Consider the following 18385-nt stretch of genomic DNA (forward strand, 5'->3'; position numbering starts at 1 on the left):
TGTCACCCCAATAAATTCAATTAAAAAAGGATTAAATGAAGGGGAAAAGAGAGTGAGTTAGCTAGCCTGGTAGATATGGAAACCCTATTAAACATTTTGAATTAATTTCTTACTTGAATGATCAAACAAAATTTTGAAATTTTCTGTTATATTTCATCACAGACACTATTAGCTCTCTGCCAGTATTCTCTTGGACCCCTTTACCTTTTTTGAGCACCCTGGCTCCAGACATGCTTTCACTTCCAACAGCCAGCACCTGGATCCATGTGGTGGAGGACTGTCTGAGGCTGCTGGAACCCACCTTGCCTGTCCAGATGGAGACCAGGAAGTCTTTGACTCATAATTAAACCAGGTGGACATAAAATATTCCAGCTCTATTGCTTCAGGTTGGGAGGACTGCACTGTCTCCAGAAGTTGCCTGCAGACAGCTCACTGCAGGACTTCTGATATGGTTTCCTTGCTTGGCTTTCTTTGCTTTCCTACCCCACTTCTCTGCTCTTCGACCCTATAATTCACTCACCCACATGTCCTGGTCTCATGGTCTCCATCTGGGCAACACTACCTAAAACATTTTTTAACCAAACATTATCCTGGTCTATTATTGTCCAGCTAGATTATGGAATAAAAAGCCTGGTGCTCAGAAACTGACTTAATAATTTATAAGACATACTCATAGTTATTTTCTTTGCTTTATTTAGACAGTTTCCATTAAATGAAAAAAAAGTATTTAAGAAATGCACCATATTCACTATCTCAAAAACATTTTCTTAATATTTCCTAAAATGGAACAATTTAAGGGAAAGTAGAAGTGAAAGAATACAGTGTTTTAAGAGTAAACATCTCTGGTTTTGATTACCTCCAGTTTATTTGGTTGAATTTTAGATATTCTTCATGATGTTAGATTTGAATTTTATTCACACAAATAATTCATTTCTCAAAACCTATTTAGAAGCTGAGTTCTAGATGTTTTCTAAACTATTCTTGATTCTGTTATAGATGACAGGTGCTATGCCCAAAGGGAAGGCCACCTTGGCTCTATTAATGTTGTCATGATTATTGTCTTTACTCAGTCTTAAAACCTTGACATCAGCTATTCTTCTAATCAGTCACCGAGTTTCATTCTTTACATAATAACAGCATCTCTGCCATATTTATCTTCCTACCTATGTCTACTGGCTCCACCTTATTTTAAGCCCACACTTAAAAAAAAAAAAAGACTTAATTTACTTATTTTTAGAGAGAGGGGAAGGGAGGAAGAAAGAGAGAGAGAGAAACATAAATGTGAGAAAGAAAGTTAGATCAGTTGCCTCTTGAACATGCCCCAACTGGGGAGAAACCTGCAACCCAGGCATGTGCCCTGACTGGGAATAGAACTGGTGACCCTTCACCTTGTGGGATGATGCCAAACGGAGCCACACCAATCAGGGCAAGCCCACACTTTTTTTTATTTTTTATTTCTAATTATTTATTCTTGAAAAATGATAAAACAAACAGTATCGAAAACATAGTCATATCTGTTCAAGTTCGTGTTAATAATGACTGGTTTTGAATTCAAGTAAGTATCTGGAATTGGCCAGCATAAACCAAGATGATGGCGATGGACCTTGATTGAACAGCCATCATTGCAATGCCATACTATTCCTTCAATTTTACCCTCTCTGCAGCCTTCAAACCAGGACAACAGATCATTGTGCTTCAAGGTAGGTAGATTTCTTATTTGAAACGCTCCATGAGGTACAAGAAGAAGTAACGGATGCTTCTTGCTTCCTAACCCATATGGGTGTCCATTAATATTTGTTCCTATCAACTCCAGGGTCTGTTCTAACAAATCTGATAGAGGCACTGCACTAATTTCCAGGAGACCAGGGTCATCAGAATGATGCTTCAGTACCAGGGCGATTTCACATTCATAATTAACTACAGAGGCATGCTAGTTATACTGTTTGTTGTTTTTTTCCACTGGTACCCAACCAGGGATGTGTCCATTTTCACCAGGCATTGGATTTCCATTTAATTGTTCGATTTCCTTTGCCAGTATCCAGCACTCTGGAACAGGTTTGAAGTCCTCTTCAACATTCAAAAAAAAATTATTTTGAGTTTTGTTTTGAATGTAGAGAATTTCTAAATTTCTTCTCAGATAGTTTGTTAGGTTTTCTATCTAGTTGAGCCCAATATCTGCATCTAATGCCTTGTGACTTATAGTTTCAGTTGCCAAAACTTTAAATGGCAGGGAGAGAAGTCTGCTGTCTCACTCAAATCACGCACACTTCACCTGGCCCACACTTCTTAACAAGACTTTCATAGTAGCCTTCTAACTGAGTCCCCTTTGTTCAGTCATTCCTTCTTCCCATCTCACCTATGCTGAAGGTAGGAGGGGGCTGAATATTCTTTTTGAAGCATAACTCTGAGTATGTCACTCCCAGTTCAAAGACCTTCACAAATTCCACACTGTGTAAAATCAGTTCCCATACCAGTCCAATCCCTGATTGATCTTTTATATATTGGCTGGATGGTAGATGCTCTCTAAGTTTCCTTTCATATTAGTTTCCCACCCCAGCTGTCAATGATCACAAACATGGTGGCTTGAAACAACACACATTTATTTACCTGTAGTTCTGGAGATCAGAAGTTTAACATAGGTCTCAGTAGGCTAAAATCAAGGTGTGGGCAGGGATATGTTCCTTCTGGGGGCTCGAGGGGAGAATCCATTTTCTTGACTTCTCTAGCTTTTAGAGGCCACTGCATTTCTTGGACTGTGGCCCCCTTCCTTTATCTTCAAAACCAGGAATGTCAGACTGAGTTCTTATGCTGCCATCTCTCTGTTTTTCCTGTTTGGCCTCCCCCAGACTGACCCATAGGACAATATCAAGTAATCTCTTTTGACCTTTTCTTCTGATTAGGCCAATGGGAGGCACTAACAGGAGATGGGAAGGCACAAAGGTGATCTCTGGGTCTTTATTTTTCTGGCTTCCTTCCTGCTGGGCGTTTGTAGGTTAGGTTGCATTCCTCTTCCAAATGCCATGGCTTTTGTGAAGTGACTTCTCCATACAGGTTTCCTCTCTGGCTTCTGGTAACCACCTTCTTCTCATGCTCTTTCAGGCCTAGAATGGTGATAGTTCCCAGTTGTAACTGAGTGTGAACAGAGCATCCTGGGTCTGCCTGGGATTTTCTGGATTTTGGACTGGAAGTCCTGAGTCTCATGAAATGCTAAATCCTGGTCAAACTGAGGCAGTTGGCCACTCCACTGTTACTAGGCCATAATTCCCACTCAGTCCTTTGAAAATAATTTTTTTTCACTATATTTTCAAGTTCCCAGTTCGGGTGTGTCATGAGTTTTCGGTCGGGACCCTGAAAAAGCCATCATTTGTCATGTAAACTGTTGGGAGTTTATCTTTCACATCTGCACTACAGAAAGACAATTATGGCTGTAATAGGGAGAACTCTCAGCTGAAGGGAGTCGAGAGTGAATATCAGGATATAGAAAGTAGTCAGAGTGGTAAGTCATGGTTATGCCTGCACTAAGGCAATGGGAATGCAGATGGGGAGAACTGAGAGATACTAGTAACACAGGTGTAGCAGGATAAGGCTGAGCGGAGATAGGAGACAAGAATGACATCCGGCCTGTGCTGAGACTTATGTGAACTGTGATGCCATTCACTGAGACAAGAAATTCTGAAGAAGGGTTTGGTCTGGTTGGGAAGATTATGAGTAAAGAGTTTCTCCTTCTGTAGCTTTTGTTTTCAAATTATGAAATAGGCCTCTCTCATGGGTTTAATCAATAAAAAGCTTATGAATCTGTTAATGTCCTGAGTTAGTATGTGATAGGAAGTGTCCATAGTTGTTATTATTAATGCAATGGAGGTCAGCAAAACCTAGTCTTTCAAGGGAAGCTTTCATCACTTTGTGAGTGTCTGGAGGTGTACGTAACAAATCATCATGTACTTGACAAGGGTAAAGGTTACAGGCTAAGGTTGGACTGGGCCCTCCCTTTAGATAGAACCTTATGAGAACAGAAGATTCCATGGAGAATGAATCTGCCTGCTCTGCTGAAGTTCCCCCGTCAGCCCTCTGGCTAAGTGGGCAGGGAATAGAGACTTTTGAATTGGTGTGTGACCTATGAGCATGTGTAACAAATGACTTCTGTATATCTTAGCAACATTCACAATTCTTGAGTGTCTGTGTGTGACATTTCAGTGTGAGTAACACTTGAGTAAGCCCCAGAGATAGCTGGAGTCAATAAATGCTTTAATCAATATACCATGGCATTTGTAACTTATATCATAGCTCCTCCTAAATCTCTATCTGCTTATTTCTTGCAACACACCATTTCCATGCTTTTGTTACATAGTCCCAACTGCTGCAAATCTCCTCATCTAGAAGCAGTTTTTCCTACTCTGCATTTTCATAGAATTCAACTAGTATATTCCTCATGGTGTACATCATGCCTTGCCTTTTGTGATGGGAGCGATTTGTATGCATGACATCTCCTCTAGAAGATGTAGCAACTCTCAGACTCTGAGCCTGCACCCAGGCAAATCCCTGGGAGCCTGTATCTAGGTGGCTCATAAATTCCCAATGGCTCTTATTAAAGTCTCATCTGGATCTGCTGGTGTCTGATCTCTACTATCTGGCAATCTTGATATCCTGCTTCTCTTGCTCTAATATTAGCGACTCTTAGAAGTCTGTTGATTCCAAGGAGGGCTGTTAAGACTCTCTCAGCCTTTTACTGCCCTCTTTGAATATCTAGAATGTCAGGCATGTTCCCCTGAGCCAGCATGGAAGATATTCTATAGGTACCCCATTGTATCTTACCTCCAGTAGTTCTTTCCAAATCTAGTGTCTCATGTTTTATGAATGAACTCCAGATAAGGATCTTACATTCTCTTTCTTTTCTAGTTTTTAGAAAAAAATTTAAAGTATCCTTTGAAGATACTCTCATCCCCCCTTTTTATTGAATGTATTGGGGTGACTCTGGTTAACAAAGTTATACAAGTTTCAGGTGCACAATTCCACAACACATCTTCTGTATACTGTATTGTGTGTTCACCACCCCAAGGCAAGTCTCCTTCCATCACCTTTTATCCTCCCTTTACTCTCCTCCACCTTCTCTCCTCCATTCTCCCCCTGGCAATCACCACACTGTTGTCCATGAGTACTTCTCTCGCTCTCTCTTTTTTTTTTTTCTCAATTCCTTCACCCTCCTCCCTGTACTGCCCCCCTAATTCAGCTGTCAGCTGTTTATTGTAGTAAAATGCACATAATATAAAATTGACCATCATTTTTGACTGTGTGGTTGGTTCAGTGGTATTAAATATATTCAGATTGTTGTGTGAACACTACCACCATCCATTTTGAGAACTCTTTTCATCTTGTAAAACTAAAACTCTAAATCCATTAAAAAATAACTCCCCATTCCCCAACCCCCACCAGCCTCTGGCAACCACCATTCTGCTTTCTGCCCCTACGTATTTGACTACCCTAAATACCTCATGTAAGTGGGGTCATACAGCATTTGTCTTCTTATGACTGGCTTATTCCGCTTAGCATAACGTTCATTCTCAAGGTTCATCCATATTGTAGCATATGTTGAAATTTCCTTCCTTTTTAAAGGTAGAATAATATGCTACCTTAAATGTCCATTCACTGGTGGACATTTGACTCACTTCCATGAATAATGCTTCTATGAACACAGTGTGTGTCCTTACATTCTCTTTTATGTTAGGTTTGATTCTGTTTTATTCATGTCAGTCCCTAAGAGACCGGATATATTTTATTTTGATCTGTGGGAAGACTGAGAAAAGGATTGTGTGTAAGTGATTGGTTAAGATGTTGGAGGACGTGGAATTGAGAAGAGGACAAAGTCTCCACCTGTGATTTCAGGAACTCCCAAGAAGGCAGCGTTAGCTTGATCCCAGAGGAGAACTTTGGAATGTAGGTTAGGCTTCATGATGTCCCATTGCAAAGCAAGAAAACTGAGTTTCACACTCAGGTACTTTTTAGTCTTCCTCTGTAGGGGTGTAAACTCCCAGACATTTCAGACTTTCTGTGTTCTTGGGCAAAGTGGCTCCAGTAACCCCAGGGCAGTCCTCTAAATTAGCATTGCAAGTGTGGGCTGCTGGAAGCAAAAGCATGCCAAAGCTGGGGAAGGGGTTCACGGCAAGAGTAGAAGGGACCTGGGGGGATCTGGGTAGCACAAGCAATGTCCACTCCTGCTTCTCACTGGGAGGTTACGTTCCAGTGTCCTGTGTACAAACCATCACTTACAATGTCCCCTCCATGGCATTTCCAGGAGGCCTATTAAAATTTCATGAACTCTTTTTGTGCCATCATAATTGGTGCACTTGAATGTCCTGGCTGATGCTCTCAGGAGTATCAACAATCCCGAAAAGAGAGATAAATGCTAGGCTTTTATAAAGCTGTGCTCCAAAGCCATCATCCGGTTTGTAACTGTGATGATGAAGCATAGTTACGTTAGTGAATTTGAAATTTTGGATGATTACAGAGCTGGGAAAATTGTTGTGAACATCACAGGCAAGTTAAGCAAGTGTGGACTAATCATTCCCAGATTTGATGTGCAACTCAAGGAGCTAGAAAAGTGGCATAACAACCTGCTTCCATCCCATCAGTTTGGTTTCATTGTTCTGTTAACCTCGGCGGGCATCATGAACCATGAAGACACCAGATGAAAACACACAGAATGGAAAATCCTGAGATTCTTTTCCTAGGGATGTAATACATATGTGCAAATAAGATGCTTCAATGGAAAAAAAAAATAATTCATGAAAATACAACTCCTAATCACCTCCTGCAGTATGCCAGCATTTCTTAGAGGGATGCTTTTGTAAAAACTTGGACCAGATTTTCCAAATCACTCTTCAGATGTCCATTATTATCTGTTATTATCTTTGCAAACCTCTCTGCTCTGATTGAAATTAGTTTTGAAGGTTGTTCACAAAGTTGTAAGAATGATTTTTCTCTTACAAACTGTGGAAGAAAAACATTTTGGGACAATATGGCAGACAAGGGACATTATTAATGCTATTTTACAAATTCATGAATATAACCTTAATTATATGAGTGCACATTTATACCAGTTTCCAGCTCCTAGGGACATCCTGTTGCTGGCAATGCTTCACGGAGGGGAAGATGTTATTAAACTCCACAAATCCATCTCTCCCACAATGAACATAACTTAATTTGACAGTCATAAAAGTCATCAAGTATAACCACTGTTTTAAATATAGAGGAAGTGAGGTAGAGAAAGTTAATGGCATTTCACTGAAGTTGTATTAATCCAGCAATAGATCCTTCCATTAACTAGAATTTATTCATTTTTAGTTAAAAATATATTTCATTCATGGGACATGATTATTATTGATTAGCAATATGGTTTAACTTTTCTATAGAGCTTATCTCTTTTCTAGCTTCCACTCTTTCTATTTGTCATATAAATTCCAGTTAATCCAAATGAGTTTTGAAAATCAGGAGTAAGATTGAGCTTTATGCTGTTGGGGCCTAATATTGGAGTCCAGGATGCTGAGACAGAATGATACTAAGTGAAGTTCAAATCAGAATCAAAGACAGCTATTAAGTGACTTCTATGTGTCTTGAGTATTATTCAACTCAATCCATAAACACTCTTATCAGAAGACATTGGTCCTAATTTTATACTGAAGGTGACAATTATAAAAGATAGAATATATTACCGTTTTACCACCATATCCAGCAACATCATTCTCCTAAATCCCATGATTGTCTGGAACTTCTCACTTAAGAACCATGTAACTGATACTCATTAATACTTTGTCAAAATGGGGGAGAGAGATTAAGAAAATTTATGACCTATTAATAAAAGCAATCCTTAAATCTTATGTATATTAGAATCAGTAGCTATTTGATTGGGGAATTTCCAAACTTATGTTTTGGAGAACAAGGGGAGGTAGGAAGAAGTAGAGATTATGCAAAAAGAGAACAGACTGTATAAGGGCATCTTAGATTTGCCAGTGTAGCTGAAATCGCCAATGGAATTTAAAAACAGTGTAAACATGTACTGAACAAGCACAGTGTGTGGCATATAATAATAAATTGACTTCATTTTGGAGTCCTTGTGTATCTTTTTAAGTTCAATATATGAAGGGGCCTCTCCCTCTCACTGGGTGTGTAACCCAATGCCAGTGAAGACAACAACAGCAGAAGTAACAATCGTCGGCGGCGGTGGCGGCGGCGGCGGCGGCAGCCGTCCATCTCGAGAGACGATGGCGTAGCTTCTTGAGAGTCTATCTGCACCGCCGAGAATGGCTGTGCAGTCCGACTCGGGAGTGACAATCCCTGCCGCACTTGTTACAGGTGAAGGCAGATGGCTGTTGTTGCTGCTGTTGACGCTGCTTCCGCCTCGATCTTTTCTGGACCGCCTCCTCGTTGCGCGCAGCCTCTGCAGTTTGCATGAGCAGTTTGCATGCAGTTCTTAGTGAGAGACGCCTCAGGTGGCTTGGCCATGTCAAAAGAATGGATGCAGGCCGTATTCCCAAAGACCTCCTCTACGGCGAGCTAGCAGAAGGCCAGAGGATGACAGGACGCCCAAAACTGCTGTTCAAAGACATCTGCAAAAAGGACATGACACAATGCTCCATCAATCTCAACACATGGGAAGTTCAAGCAGACGACCGCCTAGCCTGGAGGCTCGCGGTCAGGCAAGGTACGTCACGCGCAGAGCGCAGTCGCAGACGCAGAGAAGTAACAATACACCATATATTTTGATACACTTCACAACTGTACAAAGTGTTTTTGTGTAGATGCTCTCATTTGAGTACAAAAACAGTTTCAGGATTTATTACTCCCATTTTACAGTGGGGAAGTCTAAATTCAAGGAAGAATAAGGACTTTTCTACATAATAAGAGCAATAATAATAATAGATAATGTTTATTGCTCATTAATTTAGTGTTTACTTATTAATAGGTGGTGTCTATTGACATTCAATATTATTAGCTATTAATAGTTAATATTTATTGGCAGCTCAAGGAATCACATAATTTAATAATCACAAACCTCTGACTTGGTACCACTTTAAAATTTTCCCATTTTCCACGTGAGGAATCTGAGATTTAGGGAAGGTAGACAATTTGCTCCAAAGTCCGGAATTTGAACTCAGCATGTCTGTTATGCCTGTATGTTGGCTTGGATTCATACGTTGGCTTTTCCTTGGCCCTAGCTTTCACCCTTGAAATCCAAAGCTCAATATGGGCCCACTTGGTAACTTGGTGGTTCCAATTCAACTATCTTGTAAGGGAAGAAAATTTAACAACTAGCATGCATGTCAAATAACCTAACAATATACATTACACTGAATGTACCCACCCTTAGGGTGCTGTGTACTGAGGGCATCTTTATGGGACAAACCAAAGCTGTTGACCAAAGGAACAAAGGACACATACCTCTATAGGGCCAGCTTTGCATTTCTTTGCATCTGAAAATACTTACGAGTTTTTGCTATAATCAAGCAAACTGACCATATGCTGTCAGCCAGAAATCTAGAAACTGCACAGTTAAGCCAGTCTCAACTTGGCAGTGATAAGGAATAAAGCTCTAGCCCCAAACAGATGCCTGTTTAGTTATGGGTAAGGGCCTCCTGGTGTTTACATCATTGTTCAGCCCATAGTTTTGGAAATTGGATAATTCATGTGACCTCAACTCTGTGACTTACCTGAGAGTAAGTTTTGTGAGCCTCAGAACAGGGACTATGCAGAAGGAGGGCTGATGCACAATGTGAAGTACTGTCACATTGTGTTCATGGCTAAAAATGTTCTGCAAGCATCCAGAATGTATTGTTGCATATTAATCAGACAAAAAGATTGCTTAGTTTTAGCAAAGTTCTTCTGGCCATGAAGGCGAAAACCGTATTGTCAGTTTCTTATCATCGTCTACAAGACAGATACTAGGCTTCTGTTAGCATGTGTGTGTGTGCATATGTATGTATGTTAAGCCAAACCCTAATCAATGTCCATCAGTGACATTAATGAGGCCCAATTCAAGTACCATTTATAACTCTGTTATAAATTGTATCTTTTGTCAGTTTAGAAAGTGTATGTTTAACTACAATTTCCAATACAGCATAAGAAATGAGTGACTGATCTTGGATTGCTGCTGGAAAGTGCCAGTTATACAATTTAAATGGTTCTATGAATTCATATATACTAATAAGTACTAAAGTAATTATTCACTTTTGTACACTGGTGACTTGAAATATAATAAAATAATTAGCTTTGGTAATATTAGCATAAGGCCTGTGTATTCAATAGATTTGAATAAATATTTGTCAATTTCTAAATGAATATATAAGCATAATTATAATGAATTATTCTGTATTACTTCATGCTATTAACATAGTTTGATTTATCTGGCTACAATATTCCAGTGTTTTCCAGCATGAAATAAAAGTAGACCAAGGATCACTAGATAATAAATTTGACTTACTTGATTCCCATGGTCTTTCAGTTATTGAGCTAATAAGAAGAGTACTAGACTATTTCCAATTTTTTATTTTCAAATAAGACAGGAATTCTTGGTGAATTAATTAAGATTTACTTTAACATTTAAATATGAACAAAGAACTCTGGCGATCTAAATATCTAATTTTCTTTAATCTCTGCAAAGTTAGAAATTATTTTGCAGCATTCTTCAAGCTAAACCCATAAAATATCATGATAGTTATGCTTGCAGTGTGAATTTTGATGTGATTGTAGGAGCTACTACAGCTTTAGTCTGTATCATCATACTTCTTTCAAATGGCAATCATGAAATCTTGAGAGATTTTCAATATAGGATCTTATTTCAGAAATCAACAGTATTCAGAACTATGGCTCACAGGAAAAGATAGTTCCTATCATGCTATGATTTAGGTTACTAAAATGGAATGAAATAATGTTTCCTACCCCCAAATACACAATTTGTTATTGAAGAAAATAGCTAAGAGTTTCAGAGGACACCGCAATAAAATTCTATGTCTTTTAAAAGTTCTTTATAATTATCCTTATTAAGAGACCTATGATCTTCTGCACTCCTCGCAATTGTTCTTGAATGTTGTTTTCCCCAAATTACCCTGGGATCAATAGTGAGGTGAAGTTGTTAGTATGTAAATTTCAGTCTCCTAAATGGCAAAGGAGCCGATGGAGCAGGGTTCCTTACAGAAGATGAGATCACATTCCTCAGGCAGCATTCCACAGGAGCTGCGCAGGACACTGATGACAGCCTCCTTTCCATGTTGACCCTGGGCTCTCACACATATATATGTAGAAAATCTTGAAAAACACCTCAGGGCCTTCCCAGTTCCTTACATGGGGAATGTACCTCCTTCGTGGTTCCTTTCTGGCAGTTCTGTTTGCGGGCTGATTCAGGACTAGCCTTTTGACTTGCTATTTCCCGTTAGCTCATCATCAACCCTTGGGTCTAATAGCACAATTGCCTCTCTGGTTCTTTTCATTCTTTTCCTTTCCTTGTGGTAGAGAGCAGCCTTTGAAACTTCTCAACAACCTTAGAGTATTAACTATTTTCATCTTAAGGCTAATCCAAGGCTAGTCAAAGGCAGAGATCAAGGGTAAGAATCTAGAGATACTAAAATCTGAAAGTTTATAGAGGAGCAGAATCAAGAGTTGATAAGGAATGGACAGTGGAGGGAGAGAAAAGTTATATCATAAACCAAGTTTTACAGTTAGAGAAGTATTAAGTGTATGGACACTCTGTAGAGGCACGGGCAGAATCTGAAAGGACTGTTCAGTTAGCAGGCTGGATTGAAAGCCAAGGTCAGGATTCACAGAACAAATGTGATGGGGATCCTGTTGGAGAGGAGCCACAGGTGGTCAGAGCATGGATGCACCTGCTCAGAGAGCAGCCGGGACACTGTTGGAACTAGGACTTCGTCTCAGCTGCTTTTAAAATTTGCATTGCCTCCACATGTGGTGCAGCTCTTTCTACCCTCATTTCTTAACCACAAGTGGTTACTTGCCAACAATTAGGACTGCTTTTGTGAGGAAAACAGAAAATAAATCGTACATCTGTATGTGATAGATTTTAAAATCTGGAAAAACAGATAGAGTCCTGTATAAAGTAAGTGATTGGGGTGAAAATTTAAAGGGTTATCTGAAACAATTCTATGCCAATTTAAAACAAATACTTAGCTGGTTTCAAAGTTCAAGGGGTTAGAACATTCCAGAAAACATGGTGAAAAGCGTTGCTTTCTACTAGGGATACTATGGTCTCGTTTCTGTTGATAGGGTATAACAATCTATAGAAAATACAATATTACATAGAATAGAAAGTTTATTTCTTGTTTGTAGAGTACTGGCTTCCCAGATCACAGGAGTATCTGTTCTCCCAGCTGCCTGGAATGCTCTGGGCTGGCTGTCTTTCCTAAGGTTGTGTCCCCTAGGGGCAGCCCACATTCCACAAAGGCTGCCCTTTGCCTCAATTTCAGACAAGTCTGAAGGGCCATCCTCTCTCCAGAGTTCCCGGAGGGATTAGCAGATGCCTGTGCTGCCACTGTGTCATGTGTCACACTCAGCTTCTCCCTGCTGCTCAGTCCTCCAAGGAGTCCTCCATGAACTTCCTCCCCCATAAACCCCCTTCATGAAAATCATCACTTTGGAGAGTGTTTCCAGGCAATCAAGCCTATGGTGGCACAAGAAACGGTTTTATTTGTTTGTTTATTATTTTTTAAATTATAGTTTACACTCAGTATTAGTTCATATTAGTTTTAAGTCTATAGTATAGTGGCTAGACAATTATATACTTAAAAGAAAGTGGTTTTAGGGAGCCGACTCTATAATGCAATTTTGGAGCTAGATGAACTCACCAACCTGTGGTGGGCAGAGCACCCATAGCCTCTGGCATGCTGGAATTTTGCGTTGTTAAAGCTCACTAGTGAGATAGTAAGATGGGATAATTAGTATTGAAAGACAGTGCATTGACTGGTGCAGTATCAGGCATTTGAGACTTACGAGAGCAGTAGTTATTAGAAGAATTATAGAACTGCATATCTGTTGCTGGGTAATGTTTATGCATCGGAGAAGACAATGACAGGCTGGAGGTTGATTAAAGTAAAATAGGAAAATCAGAGGGCCTCTTTGGTGGTATATTCGGAGACTCTTTTGTAGCTGGAAGGGTAGAAAAATATGAGAATCAGATTAAGACTTACTTAAAAGAGTAGGAGAACTCCATAAAGTTAATAAACTGTCTACTCCAACAAGTCAGCTCTGCCCAAGCCAGGGACCTGATCAGAAAGGTGAGGGACTCTGAGATTTGGAAGGAGGACATATGGGTCAAAACCTCAGATCCCACTGCATCCTCTGGGCCTGCATAAGTGACCCATCTCTTTCTTTTTTTTTTTTTTTTTTTTTTTTCCAGATTTAATGTGTTTTATTGATTAAAATATTACATTTGTGCCACTTTCCCTTCCCTCTGCTCCCCTCCACCCGGTGGCCCCCTCCCTCCAGTTGTCCCCCCCTTTTAGATTATGTCCATTAGTTGTGCTTACAGTTCCTCCCAACTTCTCTCCGTCTATTCCATTCCCTCCTACCATGATCCCCAATTCCTATATCATCTCCCTCCCTCTCCCCACTCCCCCTCCCTGTTGGCCTCCCCCCACTATGTTTCCCTTACCCACAGTTCCTTTTCCACTCTCGTTGCCTGTTTCGTTTGCCTTTGTTTCATCTCCCTAGCTTCTGTTTTTTAAACCAGTCCCTTTAACTTCTCATATAACAGTGGTTTGGATCTAATGAACTCTTTCAGTTTTATTTTGTCCTGGAAACACTTTCTCTGTCCTTCTATTCTGAATGACAATTTCGCTGGATAGAGTATTCGTGGTTGTAGGTTTTGGATTTTCATTACTTTGAATATTTCTTGCCAGTCCCTTCTTGTCTGTAGGGTTTCCCTTGAGAAGTCAGCTGATAGTCTAATTGGGACCCCTTTGTACATAATTCTTTTCTTCTCTCTTGCTGCTTTTAAGATTCTCTCTTTATCTTTAATTTTTGACATTTTGATTATAATGTGTCTTGGAGTGGTTCTCCCTGGGTCCAGTCTCTTGGGAACTCTCCTTGCTTCCTGGACCTGCAAGTCTATTCCCTTCCCCAAGTCTGGGAAGTTCTCCTTTATTATATTTTCACTCAATTTTTCAAGTTCTAGTTCATCTTCCTCATTCTCTGGCAAACCAATGATTCTTATGTTGGGCCTTTTATAGCTGTCCCAGAGGTTTCTGATCATCTCATTGTTGCTTGCCATTTCCTCTCGCTGCATTGGTTGACTGCTTGTTCCTTCTCCATATTCCAGTTTGTTGAAATGAACTCTGGATTTTTTTTCCTCACCATCTGTCTCGTATGTGGTTTTGTTCCTTTCGTTATGAAAGTTTTTCGCTTCTTTCATATCTTTTTCCTGCTCTTTTGTGAATTCTGTAAGCCACCTGATAACAATGGCCCAGAACTGAGCCTCTGACAGGTTTCTTATCTGTTCATCTGTCAGGTTCTCTATCTGCTGTCTGGTGAGTTGTGCCACCGGGATCTCTATATTTGTCTGCCACATTTTGACAGATGCGTTTTGTTTTCCTGGGCCGGCTGTCGGGGGCAGGGGGCAGTGCCTGCGTACGCGTCACAAATCAGCGACCGCCGGCGCCTGCCTGTCCGCGACCTATTTCGCAGCCCTGTGGTGCTTTCTGTGGGGGCGGGGGTCCAAGATGGATTCACACAGTTATTCAGCTAGGAGACCGGGATCCGTCCTCCCGCCCCCCTGGGCCTCACTGTTCAAGGCGATGCTGCGGCTGCTCCCCAGCGCCGGAGTCGGGCACGCCAGGGGCTTGATTGGAGTCTCGCACGCCAGGGGCTTGATTGCCTCCAGGATTTTTCGCCGCCCCGCCCCGCTGCTCCGCAAACAGCTTTGCCTTCTTTAACTCTTACCTGCCCAAATGGCACCGCTGGTTTATAACTTCATATGTTGGGCTTCCGTGTAGCTTTATTTTCTGGAATTTCTAGTTATCCTTTGTTTTGAAGTAGTTGTATTTCACTATAGTTGTAGAGGGAGACCTAGCGTGTCCGTCTAAGCCTCCATCTTGGCCGGAAGTCCCGTGACCCATCTCTTTCTGTCAACGTCAATGATCCTTCCTGCTTCAGGATGCAGTGGCGTTCTCTGCCTGGCAGGTCAGTACATGTCCCTTTAAGGACATATACCCTCCACTCCCTCCCTGGCCACCAGACCCATAGTTAGGACCCTATCTTAGCACTGAACTGAGATATGACTGACTTGCTAAGGAAGGAAAGGGAACATTGCTAAATAAAGGAGATGTAGGCTCTAGACCAGCGGTTCTCAACCTGTGGGTCGTGACCCCTTTGGGGGTTGAATGACCCTTTCACAGGGGTCGCCTAAGACCATCGGAAAACACATATATAATTACATATTGTTTTTGTGATTAATCACTATGCTTTAATTATGTTCAATTTGTAACAATGAAAATACATCCTGCATATCAGATATTTACATTACAATTCATAACAGTAGCAAAATTACAGTTATGAAGTAGCAACGAAAATAATTGCATGGTTGGGGGTCACCACAACATGAGGAACTGTATTAAAGGGTTGTGGCATTAGGAAGGTTGAGAACCACTGCTCTAGATGAAATGTACCAGGGCATCTAGATAAATCTTAGTAATTATAATATTCAGCTCCTCTCTGTCTTTGCTTATTTTTTTGTATGATGGATCTGTAGAAATCTTTCACTGGTGTCATTTTGTCAACTTCTCAATGCATTTCCAAGATCTTGTCCTTTAAAAACATTTTGAGGCAACAGTACTAGTTGACACATAAAGTTTTATTATGGATATATAATTTTCTCCTCATATCAGCAACTTGGAGAGGTTATACCTGACCAGCATAGCTCTTCCTTATTTAGGTAACCAATAAAATTAGCTTTGTGCTTTTTTATTTCAGGTATTGAGTTGTGATCTCCCCCTTTAAAAAAACTTACCTTTCTTAGGTTGTTGTGAAGCTTAAAGTGAAAGTAGTAAACACTCAATAAATATTAGCTATTATTTTTTCCATGCTATGTTAATTAATGCATGAATGTTTAACATGGCTTGAATGTACAGGGGTGGGCAAAAGTAGGTTTGTAGTAATAATTAACAATAGAATAATTAAGGAATAAATAATAATGTAAGAATAAACTCTGTGTTTTTTATACTCACAACTCTAAACCTACTTTTGCCCACCCCACTATATAAGTAAAGAAAGCCATCTTTTCTCTTTCAGGGCTTCAGATTTTATTTTTTTCATGCTAATATTACAACCCATTCTTTTTCTTCTTTACTTTCTGAAATTGCCTGAAAAATGTTTTGATTTTTATCAATTTGTTTGTTTTAGTTATTTTTGATCAGAAGAATCTTTGAGGCAGAGGATCAATTTAATAATTAATATTTTAATTGACTCTTTTGTTACCACTAGGTAGGGTTACTTACTGTGTACACATCTTATATTAGGTTCTTGTAGGGAATTAATTAAGTTCACATTCATATCACTTAAAAATATTCTACATCTCCAAAGCCAGGACCTCAATATTTATTTTAGATATTCAAATATTTCAAGTAGGGAATGGAAATAGTAAGGTGAGACATGGGCAGATAGTGGCTGCAGTAAGAGGCAGGTGAGGGCTGGAGTAGACTCTGTAGTTATGTGTCTGAGCTATAGTGTTCTACAGACCTGGGGTCTCACTGACAGGATTTTGGGACTACCTATGTTTGGTTTAAGACAAAATGGGAGTATTTTTTTACCTGAAAGCAAATAAGCCACCCATCTCATGGTTTTTGCTACTCAGCAAGTGGAACATTTTCTCTTTGAAATAATCTGTATACAAAACCAAACAGAGGTCTGATAATTACTTAGTAAGTGTATAGACTAAGAAAGGAGTTAGATGTGCAGGTCAAGGCCTGTCTATCAATCAGTTGGATATAAACCTTACATGCAACTTGGTATTGGTGATATACCTTCCAACATTCTCTCCCCAGTTTTCTAGTGCTTTATGTGAGCTTCTATTTTATTTCAGGCAGAGACACACAGAAAAATGTCAGGGGAAAATTCCCAGGGTTTAGCATTAGGAGGATTTAGGTTTCAGACCCAGTTGTTCTGCCTCCTATAGGGATATGTGTTTGAGGAAGTTTTTACCCAGTGTGAGCCTTAGATTTTTCATCTGTTAACTAGGGATCAAAAGTAATTGCCTCATTGACTTGACAAGGTAAATGAACGAAAACACTCAATAGCTATCAATATCCATTCCTTTTTAATAAGCCTACCATTTTACTTTGTGGTATATAATGGACCCGTTCCAAAAATTTGCGTGTATGCACACAATATTCCATGAATTGCATTTAATTTATTATGAAACAGAAAAAAAAAAAATCCTTATGAAAGAATCCTGCTGCAACTCTTTTTGAAATGGGAGTAGGATGCCCCTAGTTTGTTTTGTTTGGGACTTTAGGTTTGGGTACAGGTGGTTTTGCAGCGTGGGTTTGCAGTGTTCTGCATTAGCAAATAATCATTTTAGATATGTATTTACTTTTAACTGAACTATGAATTTTTGGCCTCCCAGTGAGTTCTGGTCTCCAGATCATTTTGTTGTACGTATTAAAACAAGTCAGTATATCATAGTGCATCGGAGCACTGGAAGCAGACTGCTGGAACTCTTGGCTAGCTGTGGTCTTTACCAACTATGTGGCTTTGGAAAACTCTTTAACTGTTTTGTATCTCAGTTTCCTAATGCGCAAAATGGAAATAAAAATAATATCTACTTTATGTTGTTATTGTAAGACTTACACGATCTGTAGGTGTCTTATGTGTAATAGGGAGTAAAAGAGATTTTATTTACTTATTTACTTATGTCTGCCTGCCCTGGAACCTATGCTTGTAAATTGTAAAGATGAAGCTAGCAGAGGGCATGCAGAATCCTGGGCTTATTTTTTCAACTTACTCAGAACACTGTTCGCAAAGCACTTATTTAAAATAGGGCTCTCTAAAGTGTTTCTGAGACTCTGGTGTATATTTAATTCTATTGCTCTTCCTGAGTGCTTCCAATATACTTAGATGGCTTCACAGTTGAATTTTCTCTCATCTGTTGTGGAATTTACTAAAGATAGTATACAGCTATAAATAAGCCTACTCATGCAACTGTAACCATGGCAACCACCAGCCTTCAAACAAGAGAGTGGGGCTTACAGACTGGTCTCAACTTCACAACAACGCGATATGTCCCTTTTCAAATTAGACAGCTCAGAATTGTGCCTTGCACACAGCATAGCCATTGTTTGCTCTCCACAGAGTGTCTATCATTTACTTCAGTCTAATACAATTCCTTTCTGAC

At 39.9% G+C, this 18385-nt stretch overlaps 2 pseudogenes; one reads left to right on the forward strand and one right to left on the reverse strand.

Moving 5' to 3' along the window:
* Positions 1 to 1457: 1457 nt before the first annotated feature.
* Positions 1458 to 6278, reverse strand: LOC150013461 (RNA ligase 1 pseudogene; annotated as a pseudogene).
* Positions 6279 to 6332: 54 nt separating this feature from the next.
* LOC150013462 (small ribosomal subunit protein uS8 pseudogene) lies at positions 6333 to 6686 on the forward strand (annotated as a pseudogene).
* The last annotated feature ends 11699 nt before the right edge of the window (positions 6687 to 18385 follow it).

This window comes from Furipterus horrens, unplaced genomic scaffold, assembly GCF_987537825.1.
Source record: "Furipterus horrens unplaced genomic scaffold, mFurHor1.1.pri manual_scaffold_4, whole genome shotgun sequence".
In the NCBI taxonomy this organism is placed as follows: Eukaryota; Metazoa; Chordata; class Mammalia; order Chiroptera; family Furipteridae; genus Furipterus; species Furipterus horrens.